Here is an 18,268-nt window from a genome sequence, read left to right as displayed (position 1 = left end):
TCTTTCCAAGGACACCCAACCCCAGCCTGGTACTCAGGGCCCTGGGGAGTGGCGATGGGAGGGAGCCACTCCACTGACTACATTTCGAGGCTTAGTGCTTTCAACTCGATGAACAGTACTGTCCCTTTTGAAAACTAAGGAAAACCCCCAAGCACGAGAAGCATCAGGACAGGGGACTTGGTCTGCTGTTCACTGCTGTGAGGCCAGGACATGTGCCTCCCCAACATCAGGGGTAACATGGCAACCAATCCCCAAACATAGGCGCCCCACAAGCACCAGGCCAGCACTCCTCATACATGTCCCAAGCCCAGAGACATGGGAGCAAGTGTGCAGACCAGAGGCAGATACCTCACCAGGGATCCTGATGGGACCCCGGCCCAGTTTGTGTATGAGTTAATGGTTCTGTGCTGACGTTAACTTCCTGCACCTAGCAGATGCAAGATGCTCACATTTTGAGAGGGATACAGGAAGGTATATGGGAATTCTGTATACTAGTTTTTCACTTTTTTTCCAGTAAAACTAAAAGGTTTAGTTTGTTTTTTAAGTTAAATTCTGAAAAAAAAAAAAAGAAATAATATTCTTATTTCTCTCTCCAAATTGGAAACCATTTATGAATAGGACACAGGAGTTAGTCACATGCAGATCAAAGTCTCTGGCCACGTGGACTTGCCCATATTTTTCACCTGAATCAAACAGATTTAGCAACTAGTGAAACTAGGCAACTGTAGGCATTTATCACAGGACTGGAAACAAATTAAAAAGAACTAATCCTTTCTAAAGGCAGGCACTTCTGAAAGAAAGAACTTGAAAGACACTAACCTGAGCAGCTTCAAGTCCTTCTGAACTCACCAGAGAACTTCTCCTTTTGCAGGGAGAAATGAATCAAGGGTGCAGAGTTGGAGGAAGTGGTCCTTGGTTTTCTTTCTCATTCTTGGAAGGGGCATTGGGATTATTCACATCTATGGAAATAAGAGGAATAGAAATTAAACATTAGCTCTAGTTCTAACAGGCTTAATTGAATCACTTGCAACAGTACTGAGAGATGGGTATTTTTAATCTCCATTTTACAGACCACAAAACTGAGGCCAGAGAGGTTAAATTACTTGTTACCTTCACATGGCTATTGAGTGGTAGGGACAAGATTTATATACAGCTTTGCTTGAAATGAAATACTACATCTTTTGCCATTGAAATACCACATTGCTTTAGGAGCTGAGTTCGGAAATTTTGAATTTTAGATGCTGGCAAGGACATCCAGGTGGAGAGGGAAAGTGGAAATACATATCTGCAGTCCAGAAGGAATTTTAGACTAGAGTTATAAATGTAGGAGGCAGAGGAAAATACATGGATGTTGAGACTTTTGAGGAAGATAAAATTCCACCCAAACTGTTATTTGATAAGGAGGAATATGTAGATGACAGCTTTAGGAAAAGAGGATTTTGGGGATAATCAACAGAACTATGGGTTGACGGCAAGTTATATACATACTTTGTTATTACGTTATTTAGTCTCGGTCGTGTCTGACTCTTTGCGACCCCATGGACTGTAGCCCACCAGGCTCTTCTGTCCATGAGATTCTCCAGGCAAGAATATTGGAGTGGGTTGCCATTTCCTTCTCCATATATACATACATAAATTTTACTTAAAGTTCTTCCTTGTAATCTGTGACATATTTCCAAAGATAGATCATTCCTTTCAAAACTATGTTTATGAGTCTCCCAGCATAGGAGGTAATTATGTTCTATAATTGCCATTTCTCTCTGCTTTACAGAAGCACTGATCATGGGTTTGGATTGACAGACTAGGAAGAAACAGTTGACTTCACCCATGATTGTTTAGCTTCAGGAAAAGCTACAGGACATAATAATAGCGTGAGTGGACCAGCAGAGCAAACGTCCCAAGACTTCCAGGCACCCATTCTGACTTCCCTCCCACTCCGCACCTGGAATGCAATGAAAGTGAGTCGATGTAGACAGCCTCAGTTTAGGGGCCCCTCTGGGTCCTTTTAGCTTTCATGACTAGCTACTCACTTAGATCCTCTCAGAATTATAATTCTTTTATTCTGTAGTGCAACTTTCTCACCAATGAAAGTTGCTCATTATTTCCTGAACAATCTTGACAGTAAGATATAGGTTCTTAGTCTACTATATAGTCCTTGGCTGGATTCTCATTTATTTTGGATCAAGAACAGGCATATTCCTAAAATTTCTTCTGTTAGTGTTATGGGAGGATTTATAGGATCATGTTCCCAGGTATCTCCAAGACTAGAGTAAAGGCCACAGAACCATTTCATCCCAGTAATGAAGAGAGAAAATCAAGGGAAATCGACAAATATTATATCAACAATGTAACCCATTTATCAAATAATTATTAGTGCATTCAGTTCAGTTCAGTTGCTCAGTTGTGTCCAACTCTTTGTGACCCCATGAATCGCAGCACGCCAGGCCTCCCTGTCCATCACCAACCCCCAGAGTCCACTCAGACTCACATCCATCGACTCAGTGATGCCATCCAGCCATTTCATCCTCTGTCGTCCCCTTCTCCTCCTGCCCCCAATCCCTCCCAGCATCAGAGTTTTTTCCAATGAGTCAACTCTTCACATGAGGTGGCCAAAGAACTGGAGTTTCAGCTTTAGCATCATTCCTTCCAAAGAACACCCAGGGCTGATCTCCTTCAGAATGGACTGGTTGGATTTCCTTGCTGTCCAAGTGACTATTAGTGCATTAGAATGATCAATTACAAGTAGTCAAAATTAAAAACAAAACTTCAAGCTGATTTAACTAAAAAAGAAAAATAATTGATTAAAAACCTAAGAGCAGCTATAGCTTCTGATACAGGTTGTTCTAGGGTCTCAGGATTGCAAATGATACATGAATATTTACTCTCTCTTTTCATTTCTCCACTCTGCTTTCTGATCTACTGGCTTCACAGCTAGGCCTAGCATAGTAATCCCTATAAACTTAATGCTTGGTTTCTCCAATGTTCAAATCTAGTGGAAAAGAGACTTTATCCTTCCAAAATCCTGCCTCACTGGCTCTGTTTGGAGTACATTCCCATTCTTGAACAAGTCACTGTGGTTCAAGGGAATCTGATGCTCCAGTTGGCCAAGCCTGTAGCTGCAGCTGGAGGCCCACATGAAGCACCAGGACTAAGAACTGGAACAGGATGCCCCAGGGAAATTTGAGCTTATTGGAAAAAATGATGCCTGGATGCTTAATGACTGAAAAAAGTCATCTCTGTTTAGGATTCCCTCTCTCAACTTACAGGAATCCAGCTCAAAGTAACTTAGGCACGAAAAAATCTTCATGAATTCACATCCATGAAAAGTCCAGAGATGCAGCCAATCTCATTCAAAGCAGCAACCAGGAGCTCAAACGCTCTTTCGTGACTCTTTCACTTGCATTCCTTCACTTTGCTTTGGTGTTTAGCATTTAGGCTTCTGCACAAGGTGGGCAAAATGGCAGCTGGGAATCTCATAGCTGTTATTTAGCTGGAAACACTTGACTACTTTAGCATTTCTCATGGGTAATAGGTGTCTTTCCCATTAGCTCTAGAACCCTTGGAGAAGACTTTCTGCTCTGCTTGGGTCAGGTTTCTATCCCTTCATTAATGTCGAGGCCCCAAGATGCCTAGCTATTTTGGCAAGGTTTGGATTCACCATTGACCTAGTGAGGGCAGGACACTGGGACTAACAACTCTGAATGGGACCAGGAAGCAGCGGTTCACAAAGGAAACTATATTTCAGAAGAAGCAGACAAACCACAGCTAACGCAGTCTATTCCAAATCACTAAGTCGTGTCTGAGTCTTTTGCGACCCCAGGGCCTATAGCCACTGCAGGCTCCTCTGTCCATGGGATTTCCCAGGCAAGAATACTGGAGTGGGTTGCCATTTCCTCCTCTAGGGTATTTTCTCGACCCAGGGATCAAACTCACGTCTTCTGCATTAGCAGGAGGATTCTTTACCATTGAGTCACCAGGGAAGCCCCTCTAACCGGTTAGAGGTGTCCAAAGGATTTAATATTGTGTCCATACATTTTCTCACTCCTCTGAAAGCAAATCACCAAGCACAAGAGTTTTAAACATGAAAAAGAGAAAGATTACTGTGAGTTCCACTTTAGTAGAACATAAGACCTCATATTTATTCACTGGCAGTTCATATTCTTTGGAAGAAATTTGGGAGGAATCATGCAATTCCTTGTAGTAGGCCTGGTATTTTCCTCTGCAATGCTACACTCACCAGATCAGAGGAAATAAAGCTACTAAAATCAATGAGATGAGTTTGATAGATGGAGCTTTGTTAGGTATGATTATTGCTAGTGTTGTTTCCTTTATTAAATTTTTAATTGGAGGATATTTGCTTTACAATGTTGTGTTGGTTTCTGCCATACAACAACATGAATCAGCCATAAGTATACATATATCCCCTCCCTCTTGAACCTCTCTCCCACCCTCTACCCCATTCCACCCCTCTAGGTTGTCATACAGCACTGGTTTGAGCTCCCTGTGTTATATAGCAACTTCCCACTAAATATTTGTTTTACATATGGTAATGTATGGATGTTAGAGTTGAACTGTGAAGAAAGCTGAGCACCGAAGAATTGATGCTTTTGAACTGTGGTGTTGGAGAAGACTCTTGAGAGTCCCTTGGACTGCAAGGAGATCCAACCACTCCATTCTAAAGGAGATCAGCCCTGGGTGTTCTTTGGAAGGAATGATGCTAAAGCTGAAACTCCAGTACTTTGGCCACCTCATGCGAAGAGTTGACTCATTGGAAAAGACTCTGATGCTGGGAGGGATTGGGGGCAGGAGGAGAAGTGGACGACAGAGGATAAGATAGCTGGATGGCATCACTGACTCGATGGACGTGAGTCTGAGTGAACTCTGGGAGTTGGTGATGGACAGGGAGGCCTGGTGTGCTGTGATTCATGGGATCACAAAGAGTCAGACACAACTGAGCAACTGAACTGAACTGAACTGAACTGAAGCATGATGTTTCAATGCTACTTTCTCAATTTGTCTCACCCTCTCCTTCCCTCTAGTGTTGTTTCTTATTAAGTCTCTGCTTTACACTTTGAGAGTAACTTTGGCAACATTTTTATTTAGTTGTAATTATTTTATATTAAAGTCCTTTGGAGACGAGCTTTTCAGAAGGGGCGACTCCATCAGCGAGTCCCTTCTAAATTCATACAACTTTATGAGCAGGACCGGAAGTGAGTAAGATGTCTTTAGTGAGACGTGTTAGAGATGATTCACTTTGTTTTTCACTGTGTACCACACATTTCTCTACACGTGAGCCAAGATTTCTTCACTTCCATCACTAGGAATGAGGCCACCCAAGCTGATTAACTCACACCAAGGGTTTAAATGGAATGGAATAAAGATGGCTTATTTAAATCACACGCATTTTGAGGATCATTAGAGCTCTGTGTCCTATGAATAAGGACGATTAAAATTCAGTAGAGTTTTGAGTATTCTTAATGTGCATTTAGTTTACACCACAACGCTGTCTTTAACATACCATTATGATGTGTGCTGTGACTGCTATTCATAATGACACACACTCAGTAATATGCATGATGATACAGAATAAGTTCAAGTGTCTTTACATTATTCTTAATATAATAATGGTTCCGAGGGCTGCATGCAGCTGTGAGTGCATATTAACAGGGGTATCCCACTGTGAATTATGAATCTATAACACAAAATTTTCAGAAAAAGTACTTACTGTGTATGTAAAATAGCTGCCTTTTAAAGCTTGAAACTTGGTCTGGTTAAAATTGCTCCTAGTAATATTTTTAAAAGAAAATATTCCAGAGGTAATAAGTGGACTGAATGGATTTGTGAATGATTGCCGTAAAGTCTTAGGTAATAACTCATAAAACTGCAAAAGGAATAGAAAATTATCTTTTTATGCATGTGTAATATGAAATCAATTCAAATGAATTTCAGTAACAAATGTTCTTGATGTTTTTGCCATCTAAATAGGGATCTCCTTATTTATCTTTCATTCTTGTTGATTGAGTGATACCAAGACATAAAGGATCCTATTTCTTTGCTAATCTGAACTCAGTGCTTATCGGTTCAGTTCAGTCAGTTGTGTCTGACTCTTTGTGACCCCATGGACTGCACATGCCAAGCTTCCCTGTCCATCACCAGCTCCCAGAGCTTGCTCAAACTCATGTCCATTGAGTCAGTGATACCATCCAACCATCTCATCTTCTTGCGTCACATTCAGTGATGACAATATAGGCACTACATTCAGTGCCTAAAAATGTAGACAAATTCATGGATTATTTTTTTAAGTTGCCATTTTGACCTTATTTTGGTAATATCCAGACCCACATCCACTCCTCCCCAAAATCTCTCTCAAATTCTAATTATCCCAGTGAACCAGTCCAAACACTTTCACCTTACACAGGAAGCTTCTTGTTAATTATTCACTACACTCTTTCCAAACTTATCTTCCTTGACCTCCCACCTCCTCAGAAGATGGACACCAGCATCTTGGAAACATTCATTACCTCTTTGCTCTGTACCTCTTTTCCCTCACCCTGGAATGTTTGCTATGTGCCTGTGGACACTTTTCAGTTTCAAGGCATAGTTACAGCCTTGTCTTCTCAGTAACACAACGCTTGATGCAGCCCACCCCAATCACACGCTTAGTTACCCTCTTTACAATGCTGTTTCTGGACTGTGTACACTGCCCTCTGATGTACTTACTGGGTGGCGCACTACTAAAACACTACTGATCCCATGGGACTGACATAACCCTGAAATATGTGTAATTCACAGCATCTAGTGCAAAGCATGTACAGTATGCATTAGCTATTCTTATGCTTACTGAAATGAACTGTAATTATTTTTAATTATGAGTGTCTCTTATTAGACCGTTCACCCTCTGAGGTCAGGGACTATGTCTTATACTCAGGACCAAGAATGATATTTAGAAAAAAAAAAAGTGACTAAATGAATGCTTGTTACAAAAATGGGTTGAATATTTCACTAAAGCACTTTGTAAATGATAGAACGATTTTACACACAAGTTATCATTATGGTATTTCATTGATTCTAAGATTCCCTTTTTTGTACAGTTTAACTCCTTGGAAATTGGGACAGGTTGTCATAACTTGATTGACAGCATTCGTTCTTTCTCAATGGAACATAATGATGTTCCATAATGTGTCTTAAATTCAAAGAAACATGGCATTACTATCTTCCAAATAGAGTTAATAAGGTTATTTAAAAATATCTGTTAAGAGTTTTTGTTGATCAGAGTAGGCTGAGTATCATAATGCAAAAAAAAGGGGAAGTCACTCAGTCATGTCTGACTATATGCGACCCCATGGACTACATAGTCCATGGAATTCTCCTGGCCAGAATACTGGAGTGGATAGCCTTTCCCTTCTCCAGGGGATCTTCCCAACCCAGGAATCAAACCCAGGTCTCCCACATTGCAGATGGGTTCTTTACCAGCTGAGCCACAAGGGAAGTCCAAGAATACTGGAGTGGGCAGCCTATCTCTTCTCCAGTAGATCTTCCTGATCCAGGAATCGAACTGGTGTCTCCAGAATTGCAGGCAGATTCTCTACCAACTGAGCTATCAGGGAAGCCCAAGTATCATAATAAATAGTCATAAATCTCAGTAGCCTACCAAAGGTTAAGTCTTCGCTCGTGTTCCTGTGAAACGTGGGTCAGGGAAGAGATGAGGGGAGTTAGTCTTTCAGAGCCTGTGCTTGTTCTGTCTGGAGGCTTCTACTCCACTGGGGTAGTGGCACTTTCTCATGGACCGTCTAAATGAATGGAAGAGTGACAGCAAGAGGACCTTCTTGGAGCCTAAATGTGGCACATATCACTTGCATTCCCATCTACCAGCAAATGCAGTAACATTCCCCCACCCAACTGCAAGAAAGACTAGACTTCTAGTCTAGATGTGTGCCAGGAGGGAGAAGAAAAGGGGTCTGGGAAGCACACAAAAAATTTCTGCCTCAAGCAGCATGAGACATGTGGCAATATTGAGAGCACACACAAATATTTCCACAACTTCAGTCTGCAACAAGCTTATAATTCAATCTCTATTTAGTCAATAAGTATTTATTTAATATCTGGAATAAGCCATGCCGTGTGCTACAGGACATGAAGTATACAGAAACAATGGGATGTGGATCCTCATGTTACGGATTTATTATTATATCTGAGAGAAGAGGTGAGATAAGCACATAAAGAGCTGTAAGATAGAAAGCGAGAAGTGCCACTAAACAGGAGCTTGTATCTTGCTGGAGGAGTCAAGGAAGGGTTTTGGAAGAGACGTGTAGACACAGACTAAAACAAGGAAGACTTTGAATATGGATATGAACAGAAAGAATGCCAGGAAGAATGGACAGACTTGGACTCCAACAGGAAGAAGAAGATACAGGCTTGATCTGAGTGTTCCAGAAATTTGCCTGTGTGTGGCTATTAGCACAACTGATGCTACTTGGCATCGGTTCCTCCTGTTCTTCTATTGACCCTACCCAGCACTGCATTATGCAGTGAATCACTTCTGTCATCAAGGACTTTGTAGTTAACATTGTTTAATAATCATGAGGACCAGGTAGCCCCTACGCTCTGTTAGTCCCCAGTCAATGATGAAAATCTTCCCTGACATATTCCCAGGGCACATGATAATAGTTACACATTCATGAAACTTGACTTAGAAGTGCACATCTTGTTTCCAAGCCCCTACCTCCATACCCTCAGGTTAAGTATAAGATTGTCCCAGTGGCCGCTCACCAGTGTTGAGTGCAGCTATGAATGCCTTTGGATTGTTGTCTGCCCCATCAAGTATGTTACCCTCTAATAAGCTAGTTCATTGATTATATGGAACTGCCTACCTTCTTTTTTGGCCTAAAGATACCTTCCCAGTGAAGTGGATATTTTTTGTTCCTGTGTCCTTCAACAGCCTGGACAAACACATGGTTGCAAAAAGTCAAAGAAAATTTTAGTGAACAGAAGCAGCCTAGAAAGGGATTTGAGTAATGTTTTGAGGCATGTAGGATTTTGCTAGGTAAAGCCAAAGGGGGAGAGAGTGCACAACGGAAGTGCCAGAGGCAAGGTCTCCATGTTGCCTGCTTTGGTTCCATCATGTCAGTAGCTGGGTGAGCATGTATCGCCATCTGCCCCCCTCCCTCCCATCTTATCAACATACGATGTGGTAAGTCATGTGCCATGGGTGGAGTCTTCAGAGCACTCACAGTGCTTTCCATCTGGACATGTGTACAATATGTCCTCAGTGCAGAAGGATTTATTCCTGACACCCTGTCACCCAACCAAAAAGGCACTGTAGCAATGCCTTTTGTGCCCAGGGCCACACTCCCTTAGTTTACCTCTGATTTCAGCCATGGCTGTGATGGAAGTGGCATGGAAACCCAGACCTGCCTTGTGCTGGCAGCTTCCCTTCCATTGCAATGGGCCTCTGAAGAACCTGTCAGCCTTGAAGTGGCAGAGGAGTTAGCAGCCTTTGGGGCAGCCCTCAACTAATACTGGAGGGTGTCCAGTGGATAAATGCTCATATTTATTTCAATTCATGTGTTACAAAAATCTTTGAGAAAATCATGTTTTCCTTGTTGGTTGCTGACAAAGGAAGAGAGCTTCTGAAAGTGTTCCAGGAACTAAGAAATATCCAGGACCGTGGCTTAAAAACCTGTTGCTATAGAACTTATGTCCTTTTGGAGCTCTGGAAAGGTCATATATCTTCCAGGGAGTGTCGCGTTTGGTTTTTCATGCAGTTACTGTTCTTTGCCTTAATAAATGCTGCCTCTGTAAGCCTCCTTTAAAATATAAGAGATACCCCTCTTTGTCTAACAGCTATAAAAGCTTATCAGCACCTTAGTAACCTTTACAGGTTTATTTCTGTTTAAATCACTTAATCTGATTTACATTAGTCTTTTTAAAAGAAGCAATATTTTCTTGCTGTAGTCTTTTTAAAAGAAGCAATATTTTCTTGCTGTATACACCCTTTGAAATTGATATGGTTTAAATCTTCCCATACAGGCATCTCTGAACAGTGACTTTTTCCCCTTAGTTGCCAACAGACTGTGGAGATACCAATAATAACAAAAGAAAACACAGGTTTCCCTGTGTCGACGTCACCTTAAAATCCCATAACTCTGTGTGGCTAAAATAAAAAAAAAAAATATGAAAGGAATACCATGTATGCTCCTAGTATAAAAGTTAACTGCAGAAAAAAAAAATCCTTAGATATCTACACTGCTACATTGAGACTTGTATTTAGAGGTTCCTTACAGCTTTCATGCTGGTTGATGGAATTCAGCTCACCATGCCTTTGTATTTCTTGAGTTATTTAAATTACTTTTTAATACAGATAACAGGAATGATGAGGATTTCAAGAAGTGAAATGGTATCTCCTGAATGTTTACTATCTACTGTGAAGTATGATACACACTTTACATGCAACTCACTTCTTCCTCAAATCAACCTAATGAGATTGGTATTATCTCAACCTTATCCCAATCTTTTAAATGATAAATCAAGACTCAGGGAGGTTAAGTAATGTTCCTCAAAGTTACATACTAGTAAATACATATCCATTCAAGGCAAATCTGTTCGACTGCCTTGAAATGACAAACTAGGTCCCTTCTTCTGCTTCCTCATTTCTCACCCTCTCCTGTCTGTTCATCCATTTTACTCCACTTATTCTTTGTACAGACCCACCTTGACTACCTCTTCTGCACTAGATTCTGGCTTACAGGCTTTCAGTAGACTCAAAATGCAACCATTGGTTAAAGCCACAGAGTTACAATAAATCTAAAAGGTTATCTAAGTAGCTTAAAATTAAAATTTGAAATTAAAAACAATTGCTCCTTGGAAGAATAGCTATGACAAACCTAGATAGTGTATTAAAAAGCAGAGACATCACATTGCTGACAAATGTCCTTATTGTCAAGTCTATATGGTTTTTCCAGTAGTCATGGACTGATGTGAGAGTTGGACCATAAAGAAGGCTGAGCACAGAAGAGTTGATGCTTTCAAATTGTGGTGCTGGAGATCTTCAGAGTCCCTTGGACAACAAGGAGATCAAACCAGTCAATCCTAAAGGAAATTAACCCTGAACAGTCATTGGAAGGACTCACACTGAATGCACCAATACTTTGACTACCTAATAGGAAGAGCCAACTCATTAGAAAAGACCCTGATGCTGGCAAAGATTGGGGGAAAGAGGGGAAGGAGGTGTTAGAGGATAAGATGGTTAGATGGCATCACTGACTCAATAGACATGAGTTTGAGCAAACTCTGGGAGATATGGAAGGACAGGAAAGCCTGGCATACTACGTACGGTTCATGGGGTCACAAAGAGTCAAACACGACTTGGCCGCTGAACAACAAAAAAGTAGTTTAAACTTCCTCTAGATACAAGAGTCGGAAGCTAGGTGGAGATGGGAGGCATGCCCCTACAACGTTCTGAACACTTTTAGCTCCACTTGAAAACCTTCTATGATCAGAATTTAGGTTCTTTCAAGGTAGTCTATTCTTCAAATCTTAGTTTTAATCTTTTTTTTAAGTGTCTGTTGTAACTAGATTTCATCACATATTCTCTCTCCACTAGAGCAGCCTGCAGGGAGAAAGTTAAACTTTCTCCAGGAGAACAAGTGGCCAGACAGCTTTGGCTCCTACTTCGCTGGATAGAACAGACTGGGAAGGGTCAAATCTGGGTATCTTGATCAATTTCCAAATCAGTGTCAGTCTCTTCTGTCAAATTGAGAACTGATGTTTAGAAAGTCTCATCTTTCAGCAGATTTCCCAAATCAGTTGGGAGGATATCTCTCCCTCCACCCCTCCCTCCTCTTCTTTACCTCCCCTTTTTTCTCTTTGTTATCATCAAAAAATGATATAAATTTCCTATCCAACTATTTGGCTCCCTATTTGACCCATTGTTTCTTTTAGGGATTTTTAAATGTGAAGAGTTCTTTGCTCTTGGAGCCTCTACTGCAGCACCAACTCCACTGAAGGTAACTCTATGCATTCTGATTTATTAAAATTCAATCAGTGAGAGTTAATGAATTCCTAAGGGCAGGAGATCAATCATGTTCTATTTATATTTAATTAATTTCATGTTGCCTCACTTGTCTTTTATAACTACTTTAAAGCATTTGATAAAAGTATACTTGTGAATACATTCTTATCTTAAAATAACTTTTAATTTTTAAATGAATTTTACTATACCTAATTCATAAAAACCTTCATTTTCTAGAACTTTTAGGACATATTCAGTAAATCTCTTATTGATAAAAATCTCATGAAATCACAGATTTCATGCCTCACAAATTTCTTCATTTCATTCAAGGGAGAATTGATTCCATACTTTTTTCTTTTTCTTTTTGGTCATGAATGAAACTCAATTGTAACAATTTATTGCATGTGCTTGTTTATCTGTTTGTCTGTCTTTCCAGACCATATGCTCCTTGTGCTTAGCAGAATCCATGGTACACACAGTAGGTGTTGTAAGAATGTGTTGTTTTGTTTGAAAGACTGGCTGAGTGAGTGAATCTAAGAGGCTGTGAAACTAGAAAAGTACAGAATATACAAGACATATCAGAGGGAGACTGGCTGGTTACACATGGAGCAAAGGGATATGGCAGATGAAAGAGGTGATGACACATGATTAAATATTGAGTAAAATGAAAGGATGATATAATGTATGCAACTGGGCATTAAGATATTGATAGAGAAGGAAAGTGGGGCTAGGTTGGAAGAAGAAAAAATGTTTTCAGGGAAGTAGGTGGATAGAGAGGGAAAATTGGGAGACCAGAATTAGGGCAGGGGAAACTCATCTCTTTCAGAGGCTGGTATAATAACATGGACATAAGTTCTTCTATTATGGAAGACTCAGATCTCCTTTTGGTGGCCAGGCCAGTTATTAATTTTTCCTTCAAAAAAAAAGTAGGGAGAGGGATTCCCTGGTGGCTTAGTGGTAAAGAACTGGCCTGCCAATGCAAAAGACACAAGTTGAATCCGTAATCTGGGAAGATTGCACACACCGCAGAGCAGCTAAACCCATGCACCACAGCTGTTGAGCCTGTGCTCTAGAGCCCGGGAACTGCAACCACTGAGCCCATGTGCTGCAGCTACTGAAGCCTGCACAACCCATAGGCCATGCCCTGCAACAAGAGAAGCCACTTCTCTGAGAAGCCCATGCACCGCAACTTGAGAAAAGCCTGCACAGCAACAAAGACCGGCACAGCCAAATAATTAATTATTATTATTTTAAAAAGGAGGGAGACCATTTAGGGAAGAGGTCAACAAATTTTTTCTATTGAGTAATTATTTTCAGCTTTGCAGGCTATACAGTCTCTATAGAGAATTCTTAACTCTGGAGAAAATTCTCAATTCTGCTCCTGTGAAAACAGCCAGAGACTATATGTAAGTGGTCCAATTTAATTTTATCTAGAGAATCAGATATTGGCTGGGTTTTGCTTGGAGGCATAATTTTCTAACTCCTGACTTGGAGCTCACAGATTATAGTCAGTGTTGGTCGGTCCTCTGTTTACTCTGTTGTGTTTTCATGGCTTGTGCAATAAATTGGCTTAATGTGAAATTAAGGCCTCTCTGCTCAGAACAAACGAACAACTTAGCTTGCTTACTAATAAACTCCTTAATAGTAAACAGTCTAACTGAAAGGAAAAAAAGCACAATGTGAGGGTTGTGAGTTAGGTTTATTTGGGGCAAAATGAAGACTATAGCCTGGGAGACAGCATTTCAGAAAGTTGTGAGAAACTGTTCCAAAGAGGTAGGGGAGTTATATATGTGATTTTGGTGAAGAGTGAGTAGTACACGCAATTAAGGGTACATTTTTGCAGAAGGTTGCTGCCAGTCTGGTGACTGTGATTCACAAGAAGTAGACATCACTAGAAAAGATTTTATTTATGAGAAGATGCAAGAGTTGGGCTCCTAAAATCTTCTCCTGAAAGTATCTATCTGGAGACCTGTTCTGCCAGTTTTTCCCAGAGCAGAGCAGGGCCTCATTTCTGATCTCCACTCTGAACTCCTTTCAGGGGGTTTTGAAGCTACAGTGGCACATAATTTAATCCTTGTAGAGGTATTTTGACAAGTGCCAATTTGTAAGGAACAAAATAAAATCTTTTATTTCCTATTAGCTACAAACCATTTTACTATTCGAAAGTTAATACAATATTTGGAATGCACTCTTAAAATATACCTATCAAGCAGTTGAGAATTTCAAATGATCTATTTTAATCCTTTTGTTGTTCAAAGGGGAAGAGACAAAGAGGAAATGATTGCTTCAGACATGTGAACTGGGGGAAGTGCTGGACATGAGGTGATAGGTGAACAGGCTAGCTGGAGAAGAAAATTAAGTTTGTTCTCCTCATCGTTTGACTTAAAATCAGTACAGTTTGTCTCAAATTAACCATAAATTATTTCTTACAGGGGCATTTTTGTTAGCAATGACTATTAATGTTCCATGGCTTTGTTTTGCAAGATTTCTGAAAAAACTTTTTTTTTTGTTTTGTTTAAATATGATTGATCACATAAAAAAAGGAGTCTCAGTGGATTCCAATTGTGGTGCTCTTCATTCCTTAGGATACTAGAGAGGTAGTATTCTGATCACAATGGCACTGTAAGTTTATGTATAAAACTGTCTCTTCCCAACTATAAATGTATGGCAATAGCATCTATAAATAATACATATAGGATCACTGTTATTCTGGAAAAGAAGATAAACATCTTACTGACAAAAAATTTAAAAGACAGAAATTGCAATTAGGGAGACTGAAGCTGGAGATCTGCTACTTTATAGGATGAAAACACAAAGAGGCAGCTGAGAGCTCCACCTCAGGAGCTGAGGAAATAAAATGAGTCAGCATCATTCTCAGGGGCTATAGCCTATAATGTACTGCTTGGTAGCATGGCAAGAGGAAGCAGAGACAGCTCGATAGGGCTCAAGTCATATACTGACTTTGATACTAGATCAGCTTTAACTCCCAGAATGGTAGTTCTGAGCTGTCAGTACAAATCCTGTTTTTTGACTGGGGACCTGAGTAACCCTAATACAGTCACCTATAAAAAGACTAGACATGGTATAGTGAGTGCAAAGAGGAATAGAAAGGAAAAATGATAAAATACAATTGTGAATTTGATCTTGCAACTAAAATTTCATGAATGAAAACTCACAATAGTCAACAGATTTACTAAATGATGAAATTGTTTATTTGCTAAGTCATGTTTGACTCTTTTGCAACCCCATAGACTGTAGTTTGCCATGCTCCTCTGTTCATGGAATTTTCCAGGCAAGAATACTAGAGTGGTTGCCATTTCCTTCTCCAGGGGACCCTCCCAACCCCGGGATGGAACCCATGTCTCCTGCATTGGCAGGTGGATTCTTTACCACTGAGCCACCTGGGAAATCCAAATGATAAGATTACTAAGATTATAATCTTTTGAACATGGCATTATATGGTAGATGGTCAAAATCCTCAAAGAAACAAAGTAAAAATATATGCATAGAGAAACCAGGTATTATAAACAAAAATAGATGAGGATGAGTCATGGGTAAGAGATGATGTTTTTTAAAATATAGCAATTTAGGAAGTAAAAATGTAATCATTGAAAGAAACTCAGTAGATTGAACACAACCAAGGAAGAATGAGTGAACTAGTGGAAAGATCTGAGAACTTGACTTAGAATTCAGGAGATGTAGATAAAGTATAAAAGGAAAGGTAAGAGACAGAGAGTAGAGTGAGAAGCCCAACCCACATGTAATAGGAGTTCCAGAATTAGAAAAAAAAGAGTAGCAGAAAGGTAATATTTTAAGAGTTAATGAAGGACTTAGTGTTTTTCTGAACTGAAAAATTTATCATCAGAAAAGGGCCACAAGCTGAAATTCAAAAGTAAAAATAAATCCATATCCAGAGTAACAAAATGTAGAAAATAAGAGTAGGAGTTCTTAAATGCTAATGGGGGAAAAAGACATTACCTACATAGTGGTGAAAATAAAGCTGAGAGCAGACTTCACAGAAGTAACAATAGATGTTATGAGTTGACAGAGAGGGAAAATAATTTTCAAAATATAGCTCTGTAACTAGCTAAACTATTGTTCAAAGTAAAGGCAAAATACCATTTTGAGGTACTAGGATTAGGTGAATTCATCCCCCATGTATAATAGCTGAGTGAAGATCTAATCAAGTAGTAAACCAGTAAATTAGGGAAGATATCATCAAAATAGGGATATAAATTAACTACTGATGCTAATATTAGTATTGTGTATGTGCTTAGTCACTCAGTCATGTCCAACTCTTTGTGACCCCATGGACTGTAGCCCGCCAGGCTCCACTGTTCATGGGGATTCTCTAGGCAAGAATACTGGAGTGAACTACCATGCCCTCCTGCAGGGGATCTTCCCAGCCCAGGGATCGAACCCATGTCTCCCACATCACAGGTGGATTCTTTACTGACTGAGCCACCAGGGAAGCCAGTAACCACCAATTCTCTTAAAACTAATGAAAAGTACAAGATCCAAGACAAACAGAGGGCTAGTGTTTAGAGGGTAAAATAGACTTTGTTAGAAAAATATGAAATAAAATAGGATTGTTAAAAATTTTAATGTTGACACTAAAAGAATAGAAATACAAGTATAATTCTAAATTGGCAGAGAGAAAAAAAGAGGGAGTGAGAATAAATGTTATCAATAATAGGCTGGAAGTGAAAGGGACAAAGGAAGAAATATGGAGAAAAGAAAACACAAAAGAATGTAACATAAATGAGCCTAAATAATTCAGTAGTCACAATGAGTTAGTTGATTAAACACACCAAGTATCAATAAAAGTAGGGTGATCAAATTGCATATTAAAAACATTTTCAGGGCTTCCCTGGTGGTCTAGCGGTTAACAATCTGCCTGCCATTGCAGGGAACACAGGTTCAATCCCTGGTCCAGGAAGATCCCTGCCCAGGGCAACTAAGTACATACTCTCAACTACTGAAGACCGCACACCCTGGAGCCTGTGTTCCTCAACAAGAGAAGCCACCACAGTAAGAAGCCCACTCACTGAAACAAAGACCCAGTGCAGCCAAAAAGAAATACATCTTTAAAAAAAAAAAAAAAAAAAGCTCCAACTTAAAAAAAATACCTGCAACATGATTTACCAGTGTATCATTAGAGAGGGTGGTTTGGAGGAAGGTAAAGTAAAGCAGGTGTGTGATTTTGGTATCGCTTTTGTTATTTAGCATTTAGATAACTTCAATGTGACTTGCTTACACAGGAAAACCAAGAATAATAAAAGCAGCTGATACCACTGCATTTGTCTGCGCATTACTATGCAACTATGCTTTTCAGGGGATTTCAAATGAGAAGCACTTCAGCTTAAATCCTGATTGTGTCATTCGATTTTGTGACACAGAACAAGTAAGGTTTCTGAGATTGTTTTCTCATCTGTAACATTTTATAAAATCCTACTTCACAGGATTAAAAGTGGATGTAAGTTTAAAGTGTTTATTAAGGTTCAGTATACGTTAGACCCCTTTTTCTGTTTTCCCGTTACTCTTTAATGTGTTCTATTTGGGGCTAAGATAAAGCTAAACATTTGACTTGATTTAAAGCTTCAATAAAGAAGTAAACCTAGAGGCAGCAAAGGCTCATTAAATATCAGTCTACATATGTAGATGGTGTTTGCTTGGAAGCACTACAGGAAACTCAATGATATCTAAGAAAGGGGGTTTCCAGCTTGCACGTGCTGTAAATCATAAATTGTGCACAGGAAATGAAACACAGGATTAGTGTGTTGAAATTACATAGAACAATGTCTCCCATTGTTCTATGAATATGGAAGTAGTGAAGTGAAAGTCATTCAGTCGTGTCTGACTCTTTTCGACCCCATGGACTATACAGTCCATGGAATTCTCCAGGCCAGAATCCTGGAGTGGGTAGCTCTTCCCTTCTCCAGGGGATCTTCCCAACCCAGGGATAGAATCTAGGTCTCCAGCTTTGGAGGTGGATTCTTCACCAGCTGAGCTACAAGAGAAGCCCTAATGAATACCTGGGGAGCTTGTTAAAATGCAGATTCTGATTCAGTAGACCTGGGTGGAACCTGAGATTTTTCACATGGTTTCAATACTGATCCACTGTAGACCACAATTGGAGTTCTAAGGACATACATGTTGAGAGAAGGACAAACTTTATAATCTGAATCTTCACTAAAGACACAATGTGCTTTCTTCCACATTTCAGGTAGCTTTCTAGGAAAGCAAACAAGAGATTGT

General features: G+C 39.9%; 1 long non-coding RNA gene across 1 annotated transcript in view; it reads right to left on the bottom strand.

Annotated features, from left to right (window-relative positions):
* Window positions 1–753: 753 nt before the first annotated feature.
* LOC132344995 (uncharacterized) overlaps window positions 754–18,268 on the bottom strand; it is a 34,014-nt gene continuing 16,499 nt past the window's right edge. The window contains exon 3 of the long non-coding RNA XR_009494093.1: window positions 754–959. This is a non-coding gene — a long non-coding RNA (uncharacterized lncRNA). The remainder of the gene's footprint in view (window positions 960–18,268) is intronic.

This window comes from Bos taurus, chromosome 3, assembly GCF_002263795.3.
Source record: "Bos taurus isolate L1 Dominette 01449 registration number 42190680 breed Hereford chromosome 3, ARS-UCD2.0, whole genome shotgun sequence".
NCBI classification, from domain to species: domain Eukaryota; kingdom Metazoa; phylum Chordata; class Mammalia; order Artiodactyla; family Bovidae; genus Bos; species Bos taurus.
Note: the sequence above shows the minus strand (reverse complement) of the source record. Positions and strands in the feature narration are given on the sequence as shown.